Source organism: Lepidochelys kempii, chromosome 9, assembly GCF_965140285.1.
Source record: "Lepidochelys kempii isolate rLepKem1 chromosome 9, rLepKem1.hap1, whole genome shotgun sequence".
Classification (NCBI taxonomy): domain Eukaryota; kingdom Metazoa; phylum Chordata; order Testudines; family Cheloniidae; genus Lepidochelys; species Lepidochelys kempii.
Genome location: NC_136388.1, coordinates 6479727 through 6492582, shown reverse-complemented (window position 1 = coordinate 6492582; position 12856 = coordinate 6479727).

The following is a 12856-nucleotide window of genomic DNA, read 5'->3' as shown; positions in this document are numbered from 1 at the left end:
TACTGTGCAATTCATGCAATAAGCAAATATGTGACCAAGAAACTGACTAGGTTTCATTTCCAAGTTCATAGGTAATAGTCCAGCAAACCAAGCCCCTAAGTAACTATAAAATAACAGAAGTGATCCGATAAAGATAATTTGCCTGTAACTCTGCGTGCATACGTGTGAGCCTCTGCGTCCTGATCTACACTACAAACGTATGTGCGTATAACTATGTCACTCAGGGGGTGGAAAATCCACACCCCTGAGCAAAGTACTTATACCCACTTAACCCCTGGCGTAGCCAGCACTCTGGCAACAGGAGGGCTTCTCCCATGGACATAGCTACTGCCTCTCAGGGAGGTGGAGTACCACCAGAGAAGCTCTCCTGTCAGCGTAGACAGCATCTTCAATAAGTACGCCAGCGGAGCTGTAAGTACAGACGAGCCCATAGAACTGGGGGGCTGGAACAATGTGTATTGGGGGGGTGGCTGAGAGCCACAATGAACCAAACTGTAAACCCCTAAAGTGTTAGATAAGCTATTAGCAGCAGGAGAGTGGGGTGGGAGGAGGTATTTTTTCATGCTTTGTGTGTATATAAAAAGATCTTCTACACTTTCCATAGTATGCATCCGATGAAGTGAGCTGTAGCTCACGAAAGCTTATGCTCAAATAAACTGGTTAATCTCCAAGGTGCCACAAGTCCTCCTTTTCCTTTTGCGAATACAGACTAACACGGCTGTTACTCTGAAACCTGTTCTATACTGGTGCTTACCTGAAATCCATGGAAGTTAGATGTCTAATCCAGTCACGTGACTACCATCTGTCCCGTGTGCTTCCTCATCCTCTCCCCAGGGAGAGACCCGTGTGCAATGGAATGTCTCGTTTGGGGATTTTGCGTTGTTGCACGCGTGGTTTTATGGCATAACTTTTCACACTATTCAAAGGCAGGGGCTTTTGCCGTTCGTTCCTTCATTTTGTTTCCAGGAGAAAGGCCACTGCTGGGATGTTACCTGAGTGTCCCCTTTAGAGCAACCTCTGGGTTCCGAACTTCCACCCAGCTAAGCAGAAACGTTAGCCACGTCCCTCCCAACTTCCGGCAGACCCACTGCACCTCAGTAGCAGGAGGGAGATTGCTGCTGCAGATTCAACTTAAGGCTGGTTTTAAAGCCCTGTCACTTGAGAACAACATTTCCCACATGTGGGTCCCGACCCACCCGCGGGTCGTGGGAAGGTTCTAGATGGGTCACGGGGCCCTTGGCAAACATACACTTCTGCCAGCCTGGTGCAGAGGGAAGACCGGGAGGAATGTTAGTGTGTTGTTATTTGAGCCAGACCTGTTCTCTCTCCCTGCTTCAGAGCTAACTGCGGCTTATCACTTTAATACTGCACTTAGTTTAGCAGAAGTCTCATTGTAATCCAGGGAAAAGGCTTGGACTGGTGTGGCCTGTAATCACATTTTGTGGGGAATGCAACATGTTACAAAACGGCACATAAATAATTGCTGGGCTGAATCAGACCAGTGGTCTAGCAAGTCCTGTTGCCTTTTCTCCGAGAATGGTCTGGACTCCTTACATGTTTTTAATTCCATCTAATCTAACTGGGGCTGTCCTCGCTGCCCATATGAATGTTTAACTCTTTTTGAGCCCCACTCAACTCGGTGACCTACAGTGGCAGCGAGTTCCAGAAGCTAATCACGCGCCGTCATCAAGGCCGATGAAAAGCCACATACTCTGCGGTTCAACCCCCAAGGAACTGAAGTAGCAAACCAGTGGCCTGGGACTGAAGAGCACCTTTCTCTTGCTTTAGTCCAAATCTCCCAAAGGCCGCACACTAGTCTAAACTCTGAGCCAGCCCAGAAGCGTGGTGTTCAGGAATCTCCTGCAAAATCTAACCCCCTGAAACTCCAGGTGTATAATGGAACAAGTGACTCCACCTTAACCGTAGCGACGGGCACTCGCCTCTGGCAGGACAGGTACAGTGTGTGCTCAGCACACCATGGCCAGCCCCTCTCCCCACCCACAGTTTGCACACCACACCCTGGCCAGCCCTACCTGCATGGCAACAGCAGGGCCATTGCTCACAAACAGACCTGCCGGTCACTACCCCACAGGAGACAGAGGCGCTCCCACAGCTGATGCCCTGGGAGTGCTCCCCTCTCCATCGAGGCACCTGCCACTCCAGCCGTGCACCCTCCCCATGGGGAAGAAACGGTTCCCCCCATCCCACTTCCTACAGGGAGTGGATCCCTCCTGGCCCCATCCCCCAGACCAGGGGAGTCACCAGATGCTACAGTGATGTGTTTATTTCCCTTCAATGTGTGTACGAATGGGACTTGCAGGGGTACCAGCCCCAAACACCATGTGTAGCAAGGAGACCCTAGCAACACATTAACAGAGTCAATCTCCTCTCCAGGCTTTGCCCAAGGGGCCATGGCGGCTGGATGCAAAGGAGCAGGGCTCTAGGCAGCCCCCCGAGGGGGTCAGGATAGGGAGAGGGGAGGAGGTGGAACCTGACCAACTTGAAATGCCAGGCAAGACTCTGCTCCCCCTCTCGGCACCTGGAGCGCTCGAGAACCCAGCCCCTCTCAGCCATTAAAGTGACTCTGGGCTCAATTTTAGCCAGGCCGCTGGGAAACAGCCACGCCACCCCTAGGAGCTGGGGCACTCACTGCAGGGCCAGTGCTATTCAGTGGTCCTTCGCTACAGAGCTCTGTGCCCTGCTCCTGCTTGAGAGAGGCAGCGGGGGTGGGGGGGTCACGACACTTTCAGGAAACGCCCCTGTTCTGGCCCAACTGTGCCCAGCACAGGAAGCGGGGGGGACTTCGTGCCCACTTTGTACCACCTTTATTCTGGGGCAGTTCAACCCCCAGCGCAGGGTGCAGCAAACTGAAGACTGCTCTAAATTGCACCCATGGCCTGTGCAATGCAGGAGGTCAGACTAGGCAATCATAATGAGCTAATCTGGCCGGAAAGGCTACGAATCTACATATTGACGGCCTACTCCGTTGCGCTTATGTCGCCTTGCCAGATCAGGAGTGAATCAGGTGCGTATTTCAGGCCTCGCAGTGCCGTGCTGATATCTGATCATCATCCTAATACCTAGCACAGGAACACACCATCAAGCTGTGAAGCAGCCAAGTCGTGGCATGATTGTGTTCGCCGGAGGGACGATCAGAAATCCGTGGCAGCCGCTGCATGTGATCTAAAACAGCTGAACCTTTAGGCCCAGGGAATCAAACCTGAGCGAATGCCCCAATCATGATCCAGAATTAGTCCCCTAAATCAAACCACCCCAAATCTTCAGAGGCGCTGAATTTTTGTTTTTGACAAAAAACTGTCTTTTTAGCAGAATCGAACATTTTCACGGAACATTTTCGATACTGCCAAAAATTTTCCACCATGGCATTTTTTGAAGGACATTCCATTTTTGTTTTTGTTTGTTTGTTTCATTTCATTTTAGCAATCAAAAGTTTCGTTTCTTTTCTTTTTTTTTTGAAAGCCAAAACAAAATTTATGTTAAATCTTGAGTATTTTCCCTCTTTCTCTGCTTATTTACTTCCTCCTGTGTCCCTCACTGGAAAGAGGGGAAAGGGAAAAAAGGGAGAGGCAGTGAGAAATACAAATGAGGGGGGAAATCTTTTCCCATCCCTTTTTCTCCATTTTTAAAACCTTTCTCCTCCTTTCTGGCAGTATAAAAAGCAAGAACGTTTTTGAAAATGGGGAGAGAGGGGAAAAATCCCCTCCCCCACTCCAACCTGGAAATCAAAACCTGAAATGTTTTATTTTTCAGAACAAGGAAAGAAAACAACAATTTCCTTACAATTAAAAAAATTCATTTTGATTTGGAATGTTTTCATAGAAAAATTAAGTATTTTGGTGAAAAATTTCAAGCAAAACAATCTTTGAGAGGGATTTAAAAATTAACTGTCTAAAACACTCATTAAATAGTTTTCTGCAAACTCATGAAGTAAAGACAGAATACACGATGGGGTTAGACCCACAGTTTTCAAAACTTTTTTGAGGTGAGCTCTCCCACCCCCGTTACAATTTTTGGTTGCACCCTCCCCCCCACTCAACCAAGACAGGCCAGGTGGCCCACTGAGGTGAGTCGGGGTGGAGGTGGTGCTCCCTCCCTAAGCCCCACTGCACGGGGCTGGCCCGAGTGACAGGGGCATTGCCAGCCACCTGGTATCTCTCACCCCCTGCCCCCAAACGTTCCTCCATGCCCCCCAGTTTGAAAACCTCTGGGTTAGATGTACTGGAAAGGATTTGGGTTGACCTGCCGTGTGCTCTCATAAGCAACACTCTGATCCCAGGTTTATAGAACCTTTGCCTCTAGGTAAGAAAGATTGCAGGTGCTATAATGATGGGGCAGAGTTAAGGTTGTTTTGGTAGTGTGTTTGCATAGGAGTATGATGGACAGAAATGGCTGAAAATTAGGCTCTCTTTAAGTTGTTGCTGGGTTGCTTTGTCATGTATTTGTCATAACTTTGGATTTTCTACTTTTTTAATGTTTAAGTAGATGGTTTTTGAACAACCTTAACTGTTACCCAGCGTCGTGTCTTTGTGCTGGACAATATACTTACACCGCTATATAAACTCTTCACTGAGGCCAGGATATCCTTTGATGTATGCAACATTTAACACACAAACAAATCTGATGCGCCTTAGGCATGTCTGACATTGAAATAACACTGCGGAGTTATCTAGTGAGTTATTGTTACTCATCTTGTATAAAAGGCTATTTAATTTACGAACACTTCCCTGCAGTACATGAAGCTTTCCAGGTATCTGTCATGCTAAGCTGGGTCACTTCAAAACAACAACTGAGTTGTTGTGTGGCCCCAGATCTGCATTCGTATACGAGTCTACTAGCCCGTCTGTATCCCTTGCCCTCATTGATTTCCCCAATTAGACGCCCCACCAGCAGTTGGGGTTGGTTACGATAGGAGCTTTGGACTCATAGGGCTCAGGTCACATGGAGCCAGGGGGATCAGTGAGTCTGAGGCTACGCAGAAGGCATCAGGGCCCGGCACAGCTCATGACTGCTGCCTGGCTGGGTGGAGGGAGGCCACTGGACCAGCGTCCGTCCGCCCCCCTCCCCTTCACCTACGAGGGTGAACGAAAGGCCACTTCCATGCAAGCAGCCAACACTGAGGCCTAGGGAGGGGGGCCAACAAGAAGGTCTTTTGGGGTGGTCTGGCCCACCCCAAAGCAAGGACATACGCCCCCTTCTGCAGCAGTGGTGGTTGGGCTCTGACCCCACTCTCACTCCCATGCTGGCCCAACTCATTGCCCTTTGCCCTCCCAGAGCCCTCTCTGCCATGGGCCAGGGCCCTCTTCACTGATCCGCTCTTTCCTCCCAAAAGGGCAGATTGCTCAAGCCAAGCCCTAGAGGCCAAACCTTCTCTCCCCCCATGCCCTGGGGGTGGGGAGATCATGAAACCAAAGCAAGCCCCCCCTCCTCCAGCCAAATTCCAAGAACCCTTAGAGGAGCCTAATCAGGAAATTCCCACCTGGCCTGTTCAACCAGCAAAGGGAATAGAAATCCGGGGGAAGAGCTCTCAGGCCTATGTGCAAACCACCCTTGTCTGCAGGCTTGGAGGAGATCCTATTAGCATGTCCTGATTGTGCCCCTAGGTATGGGCAGGTGGGATAATGCTCCTTCAGCAGCATGGAGCCCTGAGCTCATACATAGATTTCTCCCCTGGGGCAGGTGAATGAATGGACCTTATGCAAGAGTGAGCTGTCCCAGGCATTCCTGGCCTGTGAGTCACTCAGTAAGTACTTGTTCCTGAGCAGTCAAAGAATGGGGAAGACCCCCCCTGAATATCTAGGGGCTGCTGAGCCATGATGGGGGGAGATGGGGATTGACTACATAGTTCTAGGGAGGGGCCCACACACAGTAGCAGCGATGCAAGAGGCGTGACAGATCTCCAGCCTGTCACAAACTAGACAGGAGCTGGCAGTGCAGTGTCACTGCAAAAAAATCCATCTTAGCATGCGAGGGACACCCTTGGTCAGCAGAGTCGTGGGGAGAGCTGTAATAGTCTCCTGCAGACAGAAACGTCTAGAGGACATATAAAGCAGGGAACTCAAATGAGAGAGGGATGGGAGGAGAAAATACCCATGGAAACACTGAGGGAGCTATCTGGATAGAGACTGGTCAGGATCACAATGTCTGCCTCTAAATGCATTCAGGATAACAATGAACTGTCTGGTGGGTACGTTACTGCTGCCCTCTGCTGGGTAGAATCAGAACAGCTCAGCTGTGTGTCATAGGCCCTGTACTGCTAACAACTAATGGTGATTCTCCTTTAGCCTGAATGGGAGGGATCATGTTTAGGAGGTATTCAGGAGGCCGGCTGGTGGGAGAGAAGGCAATGCATTCTTGGAACAGCATGAGCAATCAGCTCAGACAGACGGGGGCTTCTAGAAACATCTAACTCACATCGGGCATGCTCAGAGGCTGAACGGCCACTGGCATAGCCACACCTAGGGTGGCCACCTCATGCATTCCCAGCATACAGGACATGCCAGTATTTCTGGGATTGGTGTGGGCCCACCCCCGCCGACATGACCCCCATTCCCAGCTGCGTGACTGCGCACGCATGACAATACTAGTAATGTGAGTGAGGGGGCCTGGGCTTGTAGAGCGGTGCCGGGGAGCTGAGTTTGAATACTGACGCCCCAGAGAAACTTAAGCCATAAACTTCCTACACAGCCACCCTGTCCTAGCAAAAGAGCCTGCTCAGAAGGTTGTCGCCCAAGCAGCCATGGACTGAAGCATAGACATGGAAATTCAAGGCTACGCATCACAGACAGGGTGGCAATTAACCCCTCTCACTGCAGTGCAGGGAATTCATCCTCTGAAAGCAAGAGCTCAGGCTGGAGGAAGCTCAGAGAGGAGCAAGAAAAAATTCACACTGGCTGGCATGGGGGCATGGCGGAAGAGAGGAATTGTTTAGGGTGCTTGAATGCGATGCAGGGAGGACTAAGGGGACGAACTGATGCCAAGGAAAATGCAGACAGGGTTTCTGGGCAAAGCTGCTAAGGGTGAGCACTGTCAGATGGGGGAAGCCCCCTTGCTCGAGATATTTAACACTGGACGGTACCATGTGTAACCCACAGGCCTGCTGGGGGTGGCGTTCTGTCCCGTCTGTACCGAGACCACTTAGAGAGAGAGAGAAAATGAGTCTGCTCTACAGCCTTAGCAAACAGCCGGTTGGCTTTTAGCCCCTGCGGTCCCCGGTTTTAGCCCCAGAGGTCCCCGGTTTGATCCCACCCACCGACGACCGGGGTCTGTCGGCATTACACATGCACTATTAGGAGCAGTTCTGCACAGGCTGGCAGAGCGAGGAGGTGGCAGTTGAGAGCGATTGAAGAGGGAAGAGACAGGATTAGTTACCGTCCGAGCAAGTGGGCTTCAGAAGAACCAAACACAGGAGTCAGTACAGGTGCTCCCAGCATGGCAGAGGTTTGAAAGCGGGTCAGAAAGGGCCATGGCAACAGCAACTGTGCGGTCGTCCGCGCTGCCTGACAAAGCTGATGAGAAGGAGTCGTGTCCTAGCTGGGGCATGATGAAGCAAGCAGTTCCGAGCTTATAGATGGGTTAACATCACATCCCACCCACCCCCTGCATTTAGCATCACTCATCCCCTTTGGATCAGACTCAGCCGAGAGGCCAAGGACCAAAAGGGCCCCATGAAAGCGGAAGTGCCCCCCTCCCATTGGGGGACGGCCCTCCCAGGTCTGGGCGGAGGCTCCGGGGGCGAGGCGGTGTGTGGGCAAGGTTTGCCCTGCTGCTGCCCAGGCTGGGACTGAAGTCCCAGGTCTGTCGGTCGGGCACCTTTCTCTTCCACCACAGCACTGGAAGGAACGGCCAGGTTTGCAAGTGAAAATCGTGGCTCCCAGCAGAGCCACTGGGCCCCGATAGCCAAGGGGGCAGGGCTGACATCACCTGGGCCTTGGACCTCCCAGCTGCAGCCGCACGAGCAGAACCCCCATACCTGACAAAGGAGCGGGCCTGCAAACCCAATGCAAAGGCGGGGACCAAAGCTGTGGGGTGCTGTCTGAGGGGAAGGGCACTCCGCTTGACTTTGTCTCTCCTGAAGCACTTACATCCAGGGGTTTGGCTTGTCCTGCGCAGATCCTGGGGCAGGATGAGGAGAGGGGAACAGGAGTCTCCTCCCTGCCCATGCAGATCCCAGACAGAATGGCCACCCTAGAGCTCCCCAAACATTTGGGGGGATGGGGAGTAGTGCCCGAGCTATGCGCCGTGGCTGGCTTGGGGATTGCACATACTGACTTTCCGGCAGCAGGTGCAGGGCACATTATACCGCAGGAGCAAGCCTGCAGCCACCCCACGCAGGCGGAAGCCATCCAAGCTCCGTCACACGGCTGGCGCTCCTCCCCAAACCCACTCCGTACTCTGGACAGAGGCACTTTGCCCGGGCGGGACTGAACCTGGAATGTGGCCACCACCAGCCTCGCCTCTTCAGAACTGGTTGGAGTGGTTCCTCTGTCCTTCACTACTCAAAGCAGGGGCAGTAAGTTTCCATGCAGGAATGTGGCCACCACCAGCTTTGCACAAACAGAATTCTTCTAAGTCACTTATTTAACCTCTTCCTCTGTGGGTCACCAGCACAGCCCCTTGGACTTGGGGCCAGAGCTCGCTCTCAGGTCATGGCAGATGACGGACATACCAGAGTGAAGTGGCATTTCAACAGGTTCTCATTCTCATGTAGCTCAAGCCCGCGCCTTCCACTTGGGCTAAAGGAGCTATTGGCAGTATAGGACCTATGACACATGGGTGAGCCGTTCCGATTCCATCCAGTAGAGGGAGGTAATGGTGTACACACACAGCTACAGATGCGCTCTCTCTCCGGTCTAACATGCTCTGGTACATGCAAGCATTTTCCAGCGTTTATGACCATTTTAAACTCCATTTATGTTTTCATTAATTAAAAAATGTTGACCTGGGGCTCTGCGATTTTTATCCACTGCCTCGCATCTTGTGGCACATGAGAGCTCTGAATTGGGCCACCCCTATTCCTGGGCCTAATTATGTCTTGCTTAATTTAAGTCTTGCTCTCCTTTCTAACATGGCTGGTGTTTTACGGGCACGCTCCCAATATTTCATACACTCTCGCATGCCCACCAATGTCCCTATTTATTTAGCTAATGCAAAGACCCGCATATCTGGAATTTAGACTTACTTTAATGTGTCTTGGACCTTCTGCAACCAGTGGCAATGAAAAGGCCTAAGAACGCCCCCTTGTATCAGCTTTATAGTTCTTAGTCTGGGCACCTTGTCAGCTGGTTCCCGGTTCGTGATGGCAGTGCCATGGCCATAGGTCCATGCTAAAAGCACAAGAAGAATAAATCTCTACATCTTTGTGCCTTTAGGGCAACACCTCACACTGTCCATCAGGTTCAAGCCTGTATCAGTTTCTTACAAGCCTCAGTGTAACTGAGATTCTCGATCCAAACCCGGACCTGGGAATCTGACGATTTGGGTTCTATTCCCAACTCTGCCTCTGTCTTGCCGCATGACCTTGGGCAAATCACTTCCCCGCTCGGTGACTCAGTTTCCCCATTTGCAAAACAGGGCTGGTGGTGCTCATCTTCCATTGCAAAGCACGTTGTGCTCTGAGGGGTGACAAGCCCTAGATAAATGCTCAGCAGCATGATTACTAGCTCAGGTTTGATTGTTACCAGGGGGCTCAGACGCCTTGGAATAACATAAGAACATAAGACCATAAGAATGGCCATACTGGGTCAGATCAAAGGTCCATCTAGCCCGCTGTCCTGTCTTCTGACAGTGGCCAATGCCAGGTGTCCCAGAAGGAATGAACAGAACAGGTCATCATCAAGTGATCCATCCCCTGTCTCCCATTCCCAGCCTCTGGCAAACAGAGGCTAGGGACACCATCCCTGCCCAGCCTGGCAAACAGCCATTGATGGACCTATCCTCCAGGAATGTATCTAGTTCTTTTTTGAACCCTGTTATAGTCTTGGCCTTCCCAGCATCCTCTGTGGCAAAGAGTTCCACAGGTTGACTGGGCGTTGTGTGAAGAAATACTTCCTTTTGTTTGTTTTAAACCTGCTGCCTATTCATTTCATTGGGTGACCCCTGGTTCTAGTGTTATGAGGAGGGGTAAAACACCTCCTTATTTACTTTCTCCACACCAGTCATGATTTTATAGACCTCTATCATATCCCGCCTTAGTCGTCTCTTTTCCAAACAGAAAAGTCCCAGTTTTATTAATCTCTCCTCATACGGAAGCTGTTCCAGACCCATAACCATTTTTGTTGCCCTTTTCTGAACCTTTTCCAATTCCCATATATCTTTTTTGAGATGGAGGGACCACATCTGCACGCAGTATTCAAGATGTGGGCGTACCATGGATTTATATAGAGCCAATATGATATCGTCTGTCTTATCTATCCCTTTCTTAATGATTCCCAGCATTCTGTTCGCTTATATGACGGCCGCTGCACACTGAGGGGATGTTTTCAGAAACTATCCATAGTGACTCCAAGATCTCTCTCTTGAGTGGTAACAGCTAATTTAGACCCCTTCATTTTGTATGTACAGTTGGGATTATGTTTTCCAATGTGCATTACTTTGCATTTATCAACATTGAATTTCATCTGCCATTTTGTTACCCAGTCACCTGGTTTGGTGAGATCCTTTTGTAGCTCTTTGCAGTCTGTCCGGGACTTAACTATCCTGAGTAGTTTTGTATCATCTGCAAAACATCCTCCTGGAAACTGGGTTAGACGTCACCCTTGAGCTGGTTCTTCTATGACAGTCAAGAAGATAGATAAATGTTTCAGAAAAGATGTATGTATCTGCCAACCATTAAGGGCTCCATCAAACAGAACCAAAGCATGAGGGCCCAATGCCAGCACCTCGTCCTGCCAGTCCCTTCAGTCTTTGGCAAGGAATTATCTCAGGTCACAAGGCGTTGGGGGATGCATTTTTCTGAGTTTGGGGTGTTTCCATTCAAGCCCAGCTTGTAAGTGGCAGGAAGTCACTCGGAATTCCTCAAGCTGCATTCGGAGCAGGGTGTGGCCTGCTGAAAATCAAAGCAAAACCTAGCTGAAACCAACATGTTTTGCCCACTTTGGGATAGCCCCCCCGCCCTGAGTTTCTCAAGGGTTCCTCACAAAACGGATCAGAACTGAAACCTCCCTCAAACTCTGCTGCTTCGGATAAGCTAGACACCCAGGAACAGACCCAGGCCTGGCTTGGGGTTGCCGTAGGCCAGGAGGGAATGTTACCGGCTGCGGAGAAGAGGGGAGGGGAGGGGTGAGGATGTTGCACTGCCAGGGGATGGGAGGCAAGACAACGCAATGGTGCTGTGCCGCAGGATCGGGGGGAATCGCACCGTCACAGGACAGGAGGAAGAGGGGGGGACATTGTGATGCCACAGGACTGGGCGGGAGGGGAGGGGATGTCATGCTGCCATGGGCCATTCCTGAAACAAGAGCCTGCTGCAGACAGATACCGTAAAACCCGTGTTATCCAACACTTTACCAACCGGAAAGTTCTAGAAACCGGCATTTCTGATATTCATTAAAAGTCCGGTTGGTGCGGGGCCAGCATGCTCCCTACCTGGCTCCACATGGCTCCCCGGAACCGGCTTCCTGGCCCTGCTGCTCCGAGGCAGAGGAATGGCCATGGGGGCTCCATGTGCTGCCCCCAGCGCTGGCTCCACAGATCACATTGGCCGCGCCTGCGGGCGGAGGCAGTGCGCAGAGTCTCCTAGCCGCGCCGCCGCCTAGGAGCAGTAGAGACAGGTCGCTGCTTGTGGGGAGCCGCCCGGCCTGAGGTGAGCACTGCCCGGGTCCAGCACCCCGCCTGCACCCCCTCACATACCCCAACCCCCTGCCCTGAGCCCCCTCACACACCCAAACTCCCTCCCTCCATTGGTAAGTATAACTCTTACTGAACTGGAATTTTTGACTAACCAGCACCCCCCATTCCCGTAGCATGCCGGATAACAAAGCTTTTACTGTACTAGGAAACCTTGGCTGCTTCCCAAGCATTCACAGGAGATGATGAGCCCCAGGGGCCCCAACAGGATCTCCTCCCCAGTGGCTGGGCTCTCAGGCACTCCGTGTCTTGGCCCAGACCACCCCTTAACCTGAAGTGGCAAACGAGTTTCCCCCACTCCAGCATCTTGGGCAGCTGAACAAAGCTCAGCAGGGACCAGAAACCTGACCCAAGACAGGATCTGCTCTGGCAAGGGAAGCCCATGGGAGGAGAGGTACCACAGAGGGTCGGGGCCGAGCTAGCCCAGCCCCCTCCTCAGGGAATGAGGTGTCTCAGGGGTTGGTTCTCCTGCATTCCCCCATTGGGGTTCCCCCCACCGGCAGGTGTGTTGGGGTTCCCGTCAGCATGCCTGCTCTCTGGGGGCGTTTCCCTTTGGGACACTGAGAGCCTGAGCGTGTGGGGCCTGGCTTCCTCTCAGGGGGCCATTCCCCCTCTGCCTCCTTGCTCTCTTCAGAAATACCAACCCGGCAGCATTGTCCCTTTAAATCCCCAGCCTGGTCTGCAGCTGTGACTGCCAGCGGCCCTTGCAGCATACATTACGGACTCCTTTTATTCATTTTCCAGCGGCTCGCGGGCAGGGGAAATTGGACTCACGTTGGCTCTTGGAGCACACACATGAAGTACTTCCCCTCAGATGGATCAAAATCAGCCCCGTGCCGGGCTAGTGCAGTGGAGAGGCAGCAAGGGACCGACACTCGGAGCAGCCATGGGAGCGCTGGATGTCAGCAAGGCCCAGTGCTGAGCCTAGAATGGATTCCAGCCAGGAGTTCTGGGTTGTCTTACCCGACTCACTGTGTGACCTCGTGCAAGA